This window comes from Papio anubis, chromosome 4 (genome assembly GCF_008728515.1).
Source record: "Papio anubis isolate 15944 chromosome 4, Panubis1.0, whole genome shotgun sequence".
NCBI lineage: Eukaryota > Metazoa > Chordata > Mammalia > Primates > Cercopithecidae > Papio > Papio anubis.
In genome coordinates, this window is record NC_044979.1 from 173,998,216 (window position 1) to 174,016,239 (window position 18,024).

General features: G+C 38.6%; 1 protein-coding gene and 1 pseudogene across 3 annotated transcripts in view; one reads left to right on the forward strand and one right to left on the reverse strand.

Moving 5' to 3' along the window:
* Positions 1-18,024, reverse strand: part of ERG (ETS transcription factor ERG) — a 281,750-nt gene that overhangs the window by 121,697 nt on the left and 142,029 nt on the right. The gene's annotated exons all lie outside the window — the stretch shown is intronic.
* LOC116274613 lies at positions 1,641-1,811 on the forward strand (annotated as a pseudogene).

An 18,024-nucleotide genomic window follows, 5' to 3' on the forward strand; every position in this document is an offset into this window, starting at 1 on the left:
CCGCCACCATGCCCGGCTATTTTTTCGTATTTTTACTAGAGACGGGGTTTCACTGTGTTAGCCAGGATGGTCTCGATCTCCTGACCTTGTGATCCGCCCGTCTCGGCCTCCCAAAGTGCTGGGATTACAGGCTTGAGCCACCGCGCCCAGCCGAGAATAATTGTTGATGTTCCAAATGGCATCATAGCATCCAAGCCTGGTAATCTCTGATTATTTAAAGTGTTTTAAAAAAAGAACAAAAAGAAAACACTTTGACTCTTGATAGCACAAGGCACATTTTTTTTTTTTTTGAGATGGAGTCTCGCTCTGTCGCCCAGGCTGGAGTGCAGTGGCGTGATCTCGGCCCACTTCAAGCTCCGCCTCCCGGGTTCACACCATTCTCCTCCCTCAGCCTCCCGAGTAGCTGGGACTACAGGCGCCCGCCACCACGCCCAGCTAATTTCTTTGTATTTTTAGTAGAGACGAGGTTTCACCGTGTTAGCCAGGATGGTCTTGATCTCCTGACTTCGTGGTCCACCTGCCTTGGCCTCCCAAAGTGCTGGGATTACAGGCGTGAGCCACCGCCTCTGGCCAAGGCACACCCATTAACTAGAATATAGTAGTGCAGAAACCGTTTCCCAAACATTATCCTACGGGGAAATTATCTTAAGATGCAGATATCACTTCAGCTTTCCTCACCTGTACCCCAAGTCTATGCTATTAAATGGCCTCATCCCTACACCACCCAGCAGCCTAAGAACCAGGATGCCTTTCCCACCTGATACCTCCTCTCCCTAGGGAAAGATGTCCTCCAGGTCACCACACAGACCAAGTTAGGGGGCAGTACGGCACACGGCCCCTACCTGAGGCCCATCCAGGCCCAGCCTGTCAGGACAGGGTCCTTTTCCACTCTCCCTGAGACACAGCAAATACCACACTAGACCAGCACAGCCCACCCAGTGACTGTGGGCAGCAGAATCTATGAATAAAGTGTACATTTCCATTGTGTGCTTCTCCTGCACAAACCCATCTCCTGTGAATCTGCCAAGACCTTTCACTAGTCTGCTCACGTTTTACTCCAAAGAAAGAAACAAAATAATATAAAATAAATATACCATAAATTCACTGTCACAATAAAAGAAGCACTATTTTTATTTATCCTAAAACCTTTTCTTCCCATTTTCTAAAGATTGAGCAAGTTCTCATTCTTTTTCCCTTACTAACTTCTCTGTATGGAATATGGGGAGGAAGGTCAGGAGCTGAGAACACTCTGAATGACAGCCACATGGTTCGCAATGTGATACACGTGCAGAGCAAAGAGAGGAGACTCATCTGAACCTCCACATCTGTGGGGACACAACAGAAGATTCACTCATGACTCATTCATGTCTTTATCCCTCCCTTATACATCCATACAATGGAACGCCCACCCTCCTCAAAAACATTGCAGGAAAATGATGTAGTAGATGAACACTTAGCAATATGGAAAACTGCTCTGATATTCCACCTGGTTAGTTAAAAATCACAGTATATAGGAGAATTATATCATAGACCCATTTTGTTAAAAAGGCAGATGGGGGTGGCCATGCATTCCATTCCAAGGCATCTGTGAACCTGAGGAACAGACACCATGAGCGCAGCTCACCTTCCCGAGTTGAAAAATGAAATTCAATGGTGGCAGACACGTCCAAGGAATATTACGGGGACTTGATCCCTTTCCGAATCTTGTGATAGATGAATGTGTGGAGATGTCAACTAGCTGGCAGCAGAACAATATTGGAATGGTGGTAATACAAGGAAATAGTATTATCATGTTAAAAACTTTGGAATGAGTATAAATAATGGCTGTTCAACACAGAAACCCATGTCCCCTCTCCAAAGGGCCTGTTTTACTATACGTAAAAATTAGGTCATGTATGTTTTCATATTAGACTTTTTGTTAAATAACCTTTTGTAACAGTCAAAAAATAAAAAATAAATAAAAAGGCAAAGTAAAAATATTGACAGCTATATATATTACAATACTACTGGCAGAGAAGCTTCTTGCTTTTTCCCCTTCTTCTTTGCTTCACTTATATTTTCAAAACACAAATTTGTAATAAACATAAATTATATCCTTATATAAAAATACGTAAGTAACATGCAATATTGTACATTTTTGTAAATGTCTGAAAAATACAGGCATGTTCTGGAAAAAGTGCAGCCCACAATACTTGTAGGAGGCAAACCTTTTATGTATGCATACCCAAATGCATGTTCTTTTTTAAATGTCTACAACAAGCATCGAGCTCTTATTTTTTTTTTTTTTCATTTTATTAAGAAAACCCAGAAACGCTTATGAGTTTTGTGGAGGCCATCTATGCAGCATTAATCCATTCAGGTGATATTAATGGCACGCCTTTTCCTGCCAGGAACTCTGGTAGGCACTCAGGAAGCCAGGATTACAGGGCTCTATCCAGTTACCACGTGTCTCGGCATTCGGGAAGCCTATCTCAGTCTCCTCAAATTCTGCACACGTAAAACTTCGAGCCTGGGAGCGACCCATGAAATGCAGGTTTTTAACGACAAAACAATAGGATAAAAGTGCTGTATATTGTCCTTAAGATGACACATGAATTTAAAATGCATAGTGTTTGGATTATTCATGAGAGCCCTGCAAGAACGACGTCCCAAGGATTTTTGCCAGGAACATGACTGAGATTGTAGATAAGAATCAAGCATCTGGGGCTGCCGCACAATGGAAAACTCCAGCACTCTGTGGAACTTTTCCATCCGCAGCAGTTGGTGGATTTGCCTGAGAACATACGCGGCATTAAGACACGCTCAGCCCTCAAGGGCACCCAGTCAGTGCTGTTTAAGGGCGGCTTTTCTGTTCACAGCATACTTCATGATTATAGCTTCACTCCATTGGATACAACTACGTGAGTATGTGTGTATGAGTGTGTGAGTGTGTGTATGAGCATGTGTGTGTGTGCGGGGGGGGGGGGGGGGGGGGGGGGGGGGGTTTGGGGGGAGTGCCATATCCCCCAGCAGCACATTAAGAAATAATCCAATTACAATTTAAATAACCATTGTTTCAACACTTTCTCTAAGCGGTGAATGTATTCTTCAGTCTCTTGGTTGATCTGAACTAATAGAAACCAAGGAAGCTGTTATCACATACCAAATCCTCAACTTCTCAACAGCAAGTTGCAATTTCCTTAATATTGAAGCACACGTCAGTTCAGTTCTATCAGCTCACATGGAGCAATGATTTCAATAAACACAATTTCATAAGCATCCCACACATTCTCAAGTTTATGCCAATTTTGCTCTTACTCAACTCCACATGACTTTAAAAATGCAGGAATATTAAAACCATTATCAAGGACTCCAAATATGCCAATGTACTATCTGTGGTTTTAAGAAAGAAATCTAACAGGAGAGTAATTATTTTGTCACCATTATTTAGTTTAAAAGAAATTTTAAATGTATTGTTCCAACTATTAGGCTTCTCTATATAATTTGGAAACCATTAAATGAGTTTCAACTTCTTTATCCATGTAACTGGGTATAGCTGAGCATAGATGTTACAGACATCACGGTGCCACTGGTGCCCATAAGGCTTGGCATACCCACAGGGCACATCATTAAGATTCACGAAAGTATCTGACCAGCATCCCCCTCCACCCCCGACTCAGATCCAAAGTATGCTTTCCCAGGTACTGTCCCCTGTCACCATCCTTGGCCGAACTGACAATTTATCCCAGGTTGTTGAAATTAATTTTGTTTGATTTCTAGCCAGAATTTTAAATGATTTTTTAAGAACTGTGTCAATCTCACCTATAAGATACTAAACAGCATCACTTGTTTTTGTCTTAATCTGTCACTATTTTATGAATTATTTTCAAAGAAAATACAGATTACTTCTTAAAGAAAGATCATAAGTGACACTATAATAGTATTCAACTGAGAGAAATTCATGGAGAAGCCTGCATTAATAATATTTCCTGCTGCTTCCTAAAATCGGCTTTTAGTTTTCGGTTGAGGTGGACTTTAATTCGACATCACCTCATCCGATGATTTATTTGCTAATTTATTTCTATCACAAATGGAATCAGAAATGAAGCGGAGGCAAAAAATCTTTGCCACAAATTCATTTGTATTTGCATGAGTATCACCAGGCTACCTGCGGATGCAATGAAGCCCTGTACCTGTGCTTGAAGTCAGGAGCACAGGACACTGGGAGTCTGTCTCAGCGCAGTAACTGCTACATGGAACACTCCACACAGTATCCTCTCCGCCCGAGCCCTCCTCATCCCTCACCCCCTCTCCACACCTCACCCTCTCCACACTGTATCATCTCCTACTGCAAGCAACGCAGAGGACACAGAGGTGCAGCTGACGTGAAGGCAGGCCAGTTCTTTTCCAATTCACTCATATGAAAATCTGTTAAATCCTGTTACATGCACCGACTTGAACTGAAACAATGATGTCAGTAAACTGGTTGTTGTCATCTGATGCCCACACAGATCTCAGCACATGTTTTGGGAAAGGCTGCAGTGTTCAAGGGGTACTAGAAATGCTCTTTCGGGGTGGACTGGCCGTGATAAGTCAAAACATATTACAGCCGATAGGGATAAATCATGGTTTTCCCACTGCGCAGCTGCCTGGTGGAGATTATTCCAGCTTTTATTTACAGCTACAAAAATAATCCTGCCTCAAGGATTTTAGGAAGCAACACCTCCTGCCCAAAGAACTACACTGCATTGTTGACTTGCCAGCTAGAAACCAGACGTGAGCCGTGCAGGGAAGTTCCCTTTGAACGGCTTGAATTGTTGTCACTAGAGGGTGCTAAACGTCCCTCAAAAAGGCCTTTAGAGCGCATACTAGTATGCCTCATTCTTGATTTAAATTCTTCGAATTGACATTATTTCACCAAGTGGTCTCATTTTTTACTTTTTAAAATTAAGATCTAACATTTATAATGCAGAAATGGGTTTTCTTTTGGAAAAATTTGAATTCTTCATTATTATAGAACATAAAGAAATATACATGTTTTAGGAGTAAAGATGAATGACACAGATCTGAATATAAGATTCAAGGCATAAATCTGGGGGGTGAGACTTGACCATGCAAATTGTATAATTGCTTTATGCCACTGTTAATGATTTCAAAGCCTGAACAATTTTCCACTTTACAATAATTTTAGATTGTTCGATATGTTGCCAAATGTGAGTTGCATCAAATTTGGTAAATTTAGAGGCTGTTTGTTTTCTCTGTACACAATACTGACGTCAGAGCTAGTACCTGCCTAAACTCAGAAACGAGTAGATCCTTTCCAGAAATAAGTGTTATAGGAGGAATATGGATTATACTATAATACGTTAGATGTGAAAAATACCTCATGGTCCCTTCCTTTCTCAAAAAAACTGCGTAGTATTTTGGAATATGCATGGAGTATATCGCTTCTAAAAATGGTACTTTATGTATATATGAAGTAAAATAAGCCTTAAAACTTCATATGCAGATTTTCTTGAAAATATTATATTGTTACACTTACTATACATTTACACTGACTCTTTGGTCATCAAAACACTTAAGCAAAAAGAAATATAATCAAGTTAGCAACTTTCCTCTTTCTGTCTTTGCTTGTACTTGAAAATATCTGCAATATTTCCTTTTCTCTCCCCTCCCACTTTGGTTCATATACCAAGGAATCGTGAGGTCAATGGGTGACAGTTGTTTGTTTGTGTTCAGGGCTGTCGGGCAGGGCTGGGTGTGGGTAAGGTTCTGACCGACATCTGAAGAGGCTTCACCCACTGCGGTTTAGGATACATTTTCCTCTCGCTCTGCCAGTAGAACAGGGAGGCTCGTTTTCAATGTGTTCTACAGAAGGATAATTAAGGCAGTGTTTCATCTGCTCATCTGCTATTTTTAAAGGGAAACAAACATAACCTTTTCATGTGAGAGGCATCGCAAACTAGATGGGAGGAGGCCTGGACCCTGTAACAGTCGTACATTCCAGTTCCAGCTTCGCTGGGGTGCAACTGCAGATAAAAGACGCTGGCTCGAGAAAAAGCGACCCTGGGCTCTGCACCACCAGCAAGCACAATACGAATTGCTAATGATGAGCTGGCTTAGGTAGGCACTGAGGACTGTGAGTGCAAGGCTAACCTCTAGTTCACAGGAGGGGTTTACTGGCACGCACTGGAGGTGGGGAGCCTTCATGATATGTCTCCGAACGGAAGAGTCCGTGCAGCATCCTGATATCAGGGACCTTGGCTTCATCCCCAACTGCTCGGTGACCCCAATGCGTCATTTAATTCATTTGTGCCAATTTTCCTTTTTCAATCAACCAGTAACTTTGCAGGTTTGTTCAAAGAAGAAACTAAAATGCACTGGAGATGGAAGGCACCCATTTTCCTGGAGCCCCAGTGCTGACACTGGGAGGGGAGCCCCAGGGATTCCCTCATGACTATGTCAGTGATGGCCCTCAACAAGCACTTGCTGAATGAGTGAATGAACGAATGAACGAACGAAGCCGGCCACAGAGCCGGGAGTATCAGGGAAGGGCAATACTGGCTGTGTCAGTGGCTAGTCCAGGAGAGCCCTTCAAGAACCCAGAGTTTGACTTGAACTTGGGACTCCCCTGGGATAGGTAAGGTTCTCTCAACAGCAGTTGACAGGAGGGCACTGGGACAGGCCCAGCCAGTTTCAGTCCAGCCAGCTGTGGCTCCCCTGAAGGGAGGTGGCCAGGCCCAGCTATGGCCAAAGCACCAGCCAGTCCCTCAGTTCTGAACAGAACGTACCCAGCATGAGTGCCTTCATTTGCTTTTAAACTGCCTGCGGACCATCCACAAGGTTAAGATGATAGCTGGGACTTAAGTTGTGAGGAACCAGTGGCTCCCCCATCACTCTCTCACACACACACATGCACATGCACACACACACAGACGCATGTACACATACACACACAGACACAGACATGCACATATACACATACACACACAGACACAGAAGCACACACACAAACATACAGACACATGCATGCACACAGACCCACATACACATACACACAGACACACAGACACACACATGTGAAAACACATACACAAAGACACACATACACACAGGCACAAAGACAGACAGACATAAACACACATACATAGAGACACACATAAACACACATACATATACACAGACACACATCTAAACTGACACACACATGCACACACAGACACACATACACACAGACATATGCACACAGACACACAGAAGCACACAAACACAGACACACATACACACAGGCACACAGACACACACACATGCAGACACACACATACACACAAAGACAGACACATATAAACACACACATACACGCACACATGTATATACATACAGACACACAGGCAAACACAGACACACATGTACAGACACACAGACACACAATGGATGGTATTGATATCTATGAATAGATGAGAGAGAGAGAGACAGAGCAGGAGGTCATCTGCTCCCCACCCCTCTTCTCCCCACTGTCACCACCTCTCTCCCAAGTCTCGCTGCAGGCCCTTTGAGCTGTGGAAGTGGCTTTTTTGGGCTGTCTTCTCAGATTGGGTCATTGGGAAGTGAGGAAGGTAAATTTTCTCTAAGAGACCTCTCAAATCTGTATCTTACGAGATTTTCGTCTCAATAATTGAGCTAATATTACCTGTAAGCAAGTGGATAGTCAATAAAAAAAAAAAAATACCAGCTGTAAGAACAAATGAATGAATGAGTGGATGAGTGGATGAGTATACATCCTCTATTTTGCTGGCATCGTGATAAGTTTACAGCAGATTTATCTGGATTTCAATATAAAAGAATAGCTCCCATTTGTATACAGCTTAGTCCTTGTAATTTTCCAAAGTAACTCTGATTAAAATTATTTCCAGCCAAACTATTTAGGCAACTGGGTTGGTTTCACACGTACTTATTAGAAACCATTAGAATGGCATATTGATTGCATTTATAGACATTTGCCATGTCACCATGGCAACTGTATTTCCCAAGATGGCCCAGTAGGATTTCCCCTCATGCATAACCTTCTATAAAATGACACTGGCTTTGCTTCCATCAGAAAGTGAGGTCCATGTTCTCACTCCTGGAATCTGAGTGGGGCTGTGACTACAGCAGAAGTTCAGCTATGTGGCTTCCAAGGCTACTTCGGAAAGGTGATAAGAACTTCCACCTGAATAGAGCTTCTGCTTGATTTTCTTGGGAACAGCCACTCTTAAACCTCAGCCACCACACGGGGAGAAAGCCCAAGCCATGTGACAAGGCCATTTGTAGTTGTTCCGGGTATCAGTCCCAGCCCACAGCCAGCATCAACCCCCAGAGGTATAAACGAAGAAACCAAGATCAATCCAGCCCCCGCTGGCACTTGACTGCAAACCTATAAGAGACTCCAAGCAAATAATATCTATCTCAGCCCAGTCAAGCTCTGGAACCATGAGAGATTCTAAATAATAAAGTGATCATTGTGATTTTAAGCCACTGAGTCCTGGAGTGATTTGTTATACAATGACCGGGCATTGGCATACCATCAGAAGATTCCTTACTCAAGAAGAAACTTTTACAATGTTGCTACAGCAGAAAATATTCCTTCTGTATGATCATTCATCCATTCATCAAATCTTGATTGACACTGGCTATGTGCTAAGCATTGTCGGTCACTGGAGGTGCAGAAAAGAAGCAAAGCAGTATTCAGCCAAACAAACAACTTGCATATTGGATAGAGAGAAAAATATGCCAAAATTACAATAGTATTTTGACCCAATGGAAAGGACCTAAGAAGGGAACATCAACAGTTCCTTCCTATTCTTTTCCACCCTTTTTCTTTCTGGACCCCTTAAATGTAGAGGTGCCTCAGCGTCACTTTACGCCATGAGAGTAGGTACCCTCCTCCCCCATCCCTAACTTTGATCTTCACTCTACGCCCAATGCCAGCAGCTCCCCAAGCTCCTCCATGCTGCTGGCACCCCACTCCCATTCTCTGGAAACATCTCTGCCCATCAACCTCAGATTACTTTCCCAAGGAGATGTGGGAAAACTTCAATTTTCCCCTCTGCGACTTGCAGAGAAATGGGGGTGGTAAATGAGAAGCAGAGGGAGAGGGTGGGGATTCATTACCTTGAGTTACTAAAAAGAAAAGCCCTAGTGTTTAGAAGGCGCTGTTATTATTTTCTCTGAAACATTAGCTCCTAGAAATCAGGGGCTCTGTCCCTAGCATGGTCTCTAAGGCTTGCAGGACGCCCCGGGGGCTTCCCTCAGTCAATTTTGACTCTAATGAGAGCCATCTGGAAGGCTGCAATGGTGGGCCTCGCTGACCACTGGACAGGGCCTTCGCTGTGGGCACAGGGACGTGCACAGGTTCACAGAATGTGTCTCCCTTTCTGAGAACCATGGTCCTGTGTGCTCCTTTCCCAAGGAAAGCAGGAGAAGGAAAACCCACAGTCCTGAGTGGGATTCTCCCCAAACATCTATAAAGCTTCTTTAAAGAAGTCAAGTTATCATAATTAAACTCACATATGGAATGCCTGTAGACAACGCGTTGCTGTTCCAATCCCAGGGAGTCAGGGCACCCAAAGCTCACCTCCCAGATGGAGCTAGGATTTGAGATACTGGATTCCACATTACTTAAAGCTGTTCAAGCTTTTCATCAGGAATGGAAAGCATTAATGCATCTCACACGTCACTCTCTGTTTTATGGAATTCTTACACTGGGGAGCTCTTTTTATTTTACTATTTTTCTTTAACAGCCAGAACACTGAGAAGTTCGCAAAGACATTTTTCAGCTGCCTTTAGTGACCCTTAACTCAAGAGGTTTTGCCTAATCTGTAAATTGGAGTTGAAAATATTTCTGTACTTTTGGAGTGGGGAGCTTTTTGTCTTTGAACGACACTAACAATAGGGCTATACATACATTGTGCGTCTTTGTCAGTTACTGCAAACCAAAACCAGATGTGAAGTATCAGCGGCTACCTCATAGTGACCCATGGAAGCTGAGGCTAATCCAGATCATTCTTAATAACTCAAAACTGCCACCTTTTAACCACCTAATTTTTTTCTCACTTACAAATGCAAAAAAAGGAATTGACAGTACACATTGAAATCCATTTTCCCCTGACCACTTACAGATTTTCTCCAATAAGAGCCAGGAATAAAAGCTCACTGCACTAAATCAAGCAGCCGTCGTCTGAATATGCTTTAGTTTAGGTGATCATCACCTTGAACAAACCAAGATCTGGAAGGAAGGTTTCTGATCTTTAACAAACCAAGATTTGAAAACTAGATATTCCTGTCATGACCTTTCCGCAACATTCAGTATGTAAGGGATTCATTGGATCATTAGACTGCTTATAAATGTAAGAAAACACAGAAGGTTTACTGTGAAGAAGTTAGAAACCTAACAAATGTTTCCCTAACATTGAAACCCCCTGCATTTTCAATAATTTTCCTGAATTTAAAGGTAATGAATATAAATGAAGAACAAAATCAATAGATACAGGAATGATTCATAACCTTCCAAATGAATAAATCAATCATTCCGCCCTAAATGTGAACATTCAATCAATATTTTGTCTATTTACTAAATTAAGAGGAACTACTTTAACATAAAACTAAATATGAAATTATTTCCAACACTGGATATTGTGTTTTACCTTACAGCAGGCTCAAAGTGGAATGCCTGTGGGTCCAAAGCTAGGCATTGATTGATTTTTAATACCTACAAATACAGCAGTTACACTGTCATGCTACACATGAGACTTCCTACACTGAAATTAGACTATACATATGTAGAGATAAAAGATAAGACACAATCATATCATATTTCCTGAAATCTAATACTTTGGATGGTAAGATGTAAAGCACGTCATGATTTAAAGTATCACTAGGAAAGAAAAAACAATTCTGCCAATCAAAATTCACCGTAATACTTTCTAATCAATCAATTGTAAGACACATCCCAATTTTTGAGCAAGAATAAACATGTTAAATTCACACAAATTGGTACACTTGTGATGCAACAAATCATAAAAGCACTAAAATGTCACTGCAGTAGACCACAAGGTTTCTCAACCTTGGCAGCATCGACATTTCGGGTTAATTATCTGTTGTGGGGGCTGTCCTGTGCATGGCAGGATGTTTGCTAGCATTCCTGGCCTCTACCCACTAGATGCCAGTAACACCTCACTGACTCCAATTATGACAACCAAAACTGTCTTTAGACATGACCAACTGTCCCTGAAGTTGCAACCAAACACTGTCCCAGTTGAGAACCACTGGAATAGAGCAATTCAGTTTTACCAGCCTTGTAATATAATTGTGTGTGGGCAGTGTGTGCATGACACGTTGTCAGCCAGATGGAAGGTATATTGTCACACGGAGTATATTGACCTGAAAAACATCACATAAACCAACAGCTGGTACATATACAAGAGTGTGTCCTGCCCATCCTAACCCACACAATGCAAAAGATCCTGGATGACCACGAGTCACCATCACAGGAGTTTACTATCCATAAGTGTAAACCATCCAAGAAAAGTGAAAACAGATTAAAGAAAATAAAAATAAATAAACCACCACACGTGGTTATCTGGGCCTAGCCAGATAACAACAATGAAAAAATGTAATATTTTGCAGCATTGGCAAGAATGTGAAGGAAAGAGCATTGACATTCATGTATAATGGGAATAAAATAATTTTATCCTTTGACTCCGTGATTGATATTCTAGAAATCCATTTTTTAAGAAATACTCACAATAGACAGTTATAAGTACAAACAATGTCCGCTATTACACACTCAGTAACAGTAAAATATGAAAATAAACTATGTCTTTCAATCAGATATTGGATAATTATACTACACAGTAGTAAGAAGAATGAGATAGATATTAATATACTGCATAGAAAATATTCAAAGTATAAGTTTTAGAAAATTATCACATATGTATATTAGTATAAACAGAGAAAACATCTTAAAATACAAATTTCAGTTTTGAGGTTTGGATCATGGAGTAACTGACCCCTTTTCAAGTCAAACAGTTGAGAAAATTTGGGATAAAACAAGTGTGTGCTACCTTTGTAATCAGATGCAGTATTTTAAACTAATTCATATTTCAACATAGAAATACTTAAATGCCAAGAAAATTTAAATATATTAATTAAAACTTACGGGCCAGGTGCAGTGGCTCACGCCTGTAATCCCAGCACTTTGGGAGGCCGAGGCGGGCAGATCATAAGGTTAGGAGATAGAGACTATGGTGAAACCCCGTCTCTACTAAAAATACAAAAATTAGCTGGGCATGGTGGCGTGTGCCTGTAATCCCAGCTACTCGGGAGGCTGAGGCAGAAGAATCGCTTGAACCAGGGAGTCGGAGGGTGCAGTGAGCCAAGATCACGCCACTGCACTCGAGCCTGGCGACAGAGTAAGACTCCGTCTCAAAAAAAAAAAAAAAAAAAACCTAAAAAAACACTTATGCTAAGCTGCCAATTAGACTTTTTAGGATACATAAATATATTAATATAGCTACAAAGAGGCTGAAACTTATTCATTGAGACAAGAGTATTTATTGAGCATCGACTTTATTAAATACACTGTTAGTAAGATAACAAGTGAAACTTGTTAAAAAAAATTAGGAAAAAAGAAATTTGAGTTGAGTTCCCAAAAAATAGGGAATATTTAGATCGTAGGTGAAATTGGGTAAAGGTTTTGTTTCATCATGAAAGGAGCAAATAAATTAAAGGGGAGGTTATGCTGAGAAATATATCAGTATGAGGAAATATCCTGACATCTACAGACAAATATTCATTGCTAATTCATTTGGGCACTGAGGATTCACAAGAATAATTAAAAACACATAATATAAAATCCTTCTGATTAGAGCACATTTTATGGCACTGCATAAAGAGATGGCTGTAGGAGTCATTTATATTTTAATACTAACTTGAACAAGGCTTGGTTCTGCAAATAAAACAGAAGAGTAAATATGAAGTGGAGCAAATAATGTTACTGTTTCTGTTGGTGAGCTTCCATAGGAAAGAGGCAAAGGCATCAATCGCAAAAAAGTTAGAAAAACCCAAAGAAAGAAGAAGAAAAATAATAAAGATGAGAACAAAATTAAGAAAATTGTAAATAAGCATATGGTAGAGAAGATAAACAAAGCCAAATCTGGTTCTCTGAAAAGAATAGCTATGTATAAGTCACTGGTTATTATAGAGAGAAGAGAGGGAAGGTTAAAATAACCAAAGTCAACAATAAAAAGGGGACTATTAGTACAGATGCTATAGACATTGGAAGAATAATAGAATATTATGATCAATTTCCTATCCATAAAAGTGAAAAATTAGTTGAAATAGATAATATCCTTGGAAAATATAATTTACCAAAACTATCAAAAGAAAAAACACAAAACCTGAACTCCTATAATTATTAAAGACATTGACTGAAAAATCTCAGACTCTTAAAGGACAACTACAAAAATAAAAAAGAAAGAAAGTTAGTTCCAGGCCAGACTGCTTTATCAGCAAATTCTAATATGCATTAAAAAAAATGATGCCAGTCTTACATAAGCTTTTCAGATAAAACAAAAGAAAGCTTAATACCACATTGTAACTAGAAAATAATTTAAAAGGGAAAATTATAGACCAATTTCATAGGTAAACATAGATGCAAAATCCTAAATAAAATTCTAGAAAACAAACCCAAAAGTATATAAAACAATAATATATATATTGTGAACAAATTGGATTTATTTTAAGAATGAAAACTTGTTTCAATCAATATAAATAATCAAATTTACATTGTAAAGAAAATTTATATAATTTTAAACAGAAGAAAAGCATTTAATAAAATTCAATATCTATTCATATTAAAAATTATTAGTAAATTAGAAATAAAGAGGAAGCTTATAAATCCTATGAATTGATAAAGGGAATCTACCAAAATCTACAGTAAACCATGCATTTTCACGTCAAAACTTTAAAATTTAATCCTTTGAAGTTGGGGGAAAAGACAAAGAAACCTCACATATTACCACATTTGTCTGAAATGGAATTGGAGGTCCTGGCTAGTAAATAAGGCAAGGAAATGAAATGAAATGTTAAAGGATTGGGAAAAAGTAAATAAAACTTTATTTACAGATGACATCATTTTTTTACAGAGAATTTCTAAGATAATTTGGAAATAAATCATTAGAATTAATAACTGAGTTTGAAAACTTTGCTAGATACAAGGTCAATATAGAATTTTGGTTCTATATATCAGCATAAACATCAATAGAAATCAAAATCTCTAAGTTATACTATTTTCATTAGCATTAAAAATACCTTACAATATGGAAATAAATCTAACATAATATGTGCAGAACCTTTACACCAGAAACTACAAAATATTGTTAAAAGAAGACCAAAATAAATGGACAGATATATTCATGTATTGAAAAACTTAATAATCAAAGATATAATTTTCTTCAAATTGATCAATAGATTCAATGTAGATGCAATCAACATTTCAACAAAATTTTTGTGAAACTTGAGTGATTCTAAAATATGTATGGAAATGCAGACTCAAAAACAGACAACATGCTCTTAAAGAAGAGTGAGACATACAAAATATTATCAGAGACTATTACAAACTAGAAAACCTAGAGGAAATGGATACATTTCAGAACTCATACAACCTGTGAAGATTGAATCAGAAAGAAAATGAAAATCTAAACAGACCAATAACAAGTAATAAGATTGGATAGGAAAAAAAATCTTCCAACAAAGAAAAGTCAAGGACCAGATGGTTTCACTGCTGAATTCTACCAAACTTAGAAAGAAGAACTAATACCAATCCTCACCAAGCTATTCCAAAAAATTAAAGAGGAGGGAATTCTTCCTAATTCATTCTATGAGGACAACATTACCCTCAAACCAAAATAAGACAAGGACACAACCCAAAAGAAAACTATGGGCCAGTATTCCTGATGAACATCACTTCAGTTCAGCAGGGATACAAGCCAATATTTCTGGTGAATATCAGTTTTCCAGTATTTTGTTCAGCAAAAGTTATTAACAAAATATTAGCAGGTTGAAACCAACAGCACATCAAAAAGATAATGCACCATGGTCAAGTGGGATGTATCCCAGGGATGCAAGGATGGTTCAACATACAAAAATCAATAAATATGATACATCACATCAATAGAAAAAAACAAAAACTATATGATCATATCAATAAATGCAGAAAAACCATTTGATAAAATTTAACATTGCTTCATAATAAAAACTCTCAACAAACTAGGTACAGAAGAAACATACCTCAATATAATAAAGTCCATACATGATGAACCCACAGCTAGCATTATACTGAATGGGAAAAGGCTGAGAGTCTTTCCTCTAAGAACTGGAACAAGACAAGGATCCTTATTTTTATCATTTCTATTCAATATAGGACTGGAAGTCTTAGCCAGAGCAATCAGGCAACAGAAAGAAATAAAAGTCATCCAAACTGGAAAAGAAGTCAAATAGTACCTCGTTGTAGATGACATGATCTTACATCTAGAAAAACCTACAGACTCCACCAAAAAACTCTTAGGTTTACTAAACAAATTCAGTAAAGTTGTAGGATACAAAGTCAACATTTAAAAAAAACAGTAGCATTTATATACCCAATAATGCACTGGCTAAGAAAAAATCAAGAAGAAAATCCCATTTACAATACCTGTAAGGAAAAAAAAAATCTAGGAAAAAAATTAACCAAGGAAGCGAAAAATCTCTACAAAAAAACTACAAAACACTAAGGAAAGGAATGGAAAAGGACACAAACAAATGAAAAGACATTGCATGGTCATGGATCAGAAGCACTAATATCATTAAAATGACCATACCACCCAAATAAATCTAGAGATTCAATGCAATCCCTGTTAAAATAGTAAAGTCATTTTTCATAGGAATAGAGAAAAAAATCTTAAAATTTGTATGAAAGCAAAAAGGAGGTTGAATAGCTAAAGGAACCCTGAACAAAAACAACAAAACTGGCAGCATCACATAACCTGACTTCAAAATATATTACAAGGCTCTAGTAACTAAAAGAGCATGATACTGGTATAAAAAACAGACACATAGACCAATGGAACAGAATTGATAACCCAGAAATAAATCCACATATTCACAGCCAACTGATTTTCAACAAAGGTATCAACAACATACATTGGGAAAAGGACACCCTCTTCCCAATGAATGGTGCTGGATTAATTGGATATCCATAGGCAAAAGAATAAAACTGGACCTCTATCTCTTGGCATATATAAAAAATCAACTCAAGGTAGATGAAAGACTTAAACCTAAGACCCAAAATTATAAAACTATTAAAAGAAAACATAAAACATTTCAGGACAGTGATCTAAGCAAAGATTTAATGGCTAAGACCTCAAAAGCACATGCAACAAAAAACAGACAAATGAGACTATATTAAACTAAAACACTTCTGCACAGCAAAGGAAACAAAACAATCAGAAGAGTGAAGAGACAAGCTGTTGAATGAGATAAAATATTTGCAAATTGTTCATCTAGTAAGAGAAAATCCAGAATATACACAAAACTCAAACAACTCAACAATTTAAAAAACAAAAACCTTTTATAAGGTGGGTAAAGAACATCAATAGACATTTCTCAAAAGAAGACACGGAAACGGCCCTCAAGCATATGAAAAACAAAACAACACTCAACATCACTAATCATCAGGGAAATGCAAAATCAAAGCTACAATGAGATATCATCGTACCCTAGTTAGAATGGCAATTATTAAAAAGACAAAAAATAACAGATGCTGGCCAGAATGCAGAGGAAAGGGAACTCTTCTATGCTGTGGGTGGGAATGTAAATTAGTACAGCCACTATAGAAAACAGCAGAGAGATTTCTCAAAAAACTAAAAATAAGACTTCGATATAATCCAGAGATCTCACTACTGAGTATTTAACTAATGAAAAAGAAATCTTTTCTTTTTCATTAGTTACTTGCATCCCCATGTTTATTGCAGCACTATCCACAATAGCAAAGACATGAAATCAACCTAAATGTCCATCAACTGATGAAAAGGTAAACAAAATGTGGTGCATATACACAGTGGAATACTATTTGGCCGTACAAATGAGGAAATCATGTCACTTGCAGCAACATGGATGGAACCAGAGGTCATTATGTTAAGTAAAATAAGCCAAGCACAAAGAGACAAATAACATATGTTCTCACACCTACGTGGGAACTAAAAGAGTTAATCTCATGGAGATAGAAAGTGGAATGATGTTTACCAGAGGCTGAGCAGAGAGAGGGAGTGGGGATCAAGAGAGTTTGGACAATGGGTACAAACATACAGTTAGATAGAAGGAATAAATTCTGATATTGTATAGCAGAGTAGGCTGACTATATTTAACAATAATGTATTGTATAGTTCAAATCACCTAGTAAAGAGGACTTGCAATGTTCCCAACACACAGAAATGGGAAATACCCAAGGTGACAGGCACCCCAAAACCCTGACTTGATCATTACACATTCTATGCATGTAACAAACTATCATGTGTACCCCATAACTGGGGTACAAACACACACATAATGTATCAATTTTTAAAAGGCAAATCTTAAAAAAAAAAGAATGAGGTAGGGCAACCTGCTCTACTAAACATTTTTATCAAGGCACAGCAATTAGGTCAGAATGGTGTTCATGCAGGTAGAAACAAATCAGATCACAGAAAAGAAAGGAAAGTCCAGAAACAGATTCATATATATATGGACACACTTGATTTCTGACAAAGGTGGCAGTTGATCTTTTACAAATGTGCAGAGCAGTTAAGAAAGGGAAAAACTGTCGGTAAATGATGCTGGAAAATGAGAAATCCACACGAGAAACAGAAACTTGAAAAGTAACTCATAACATCACAAAAGTTGATGTCAGACAAACTATAAATCTAAACGTGACAGGCAAAAACTATGAAGTTTCTGGAACATAATATAGAAGACTATTTGCTGACTTGGGAA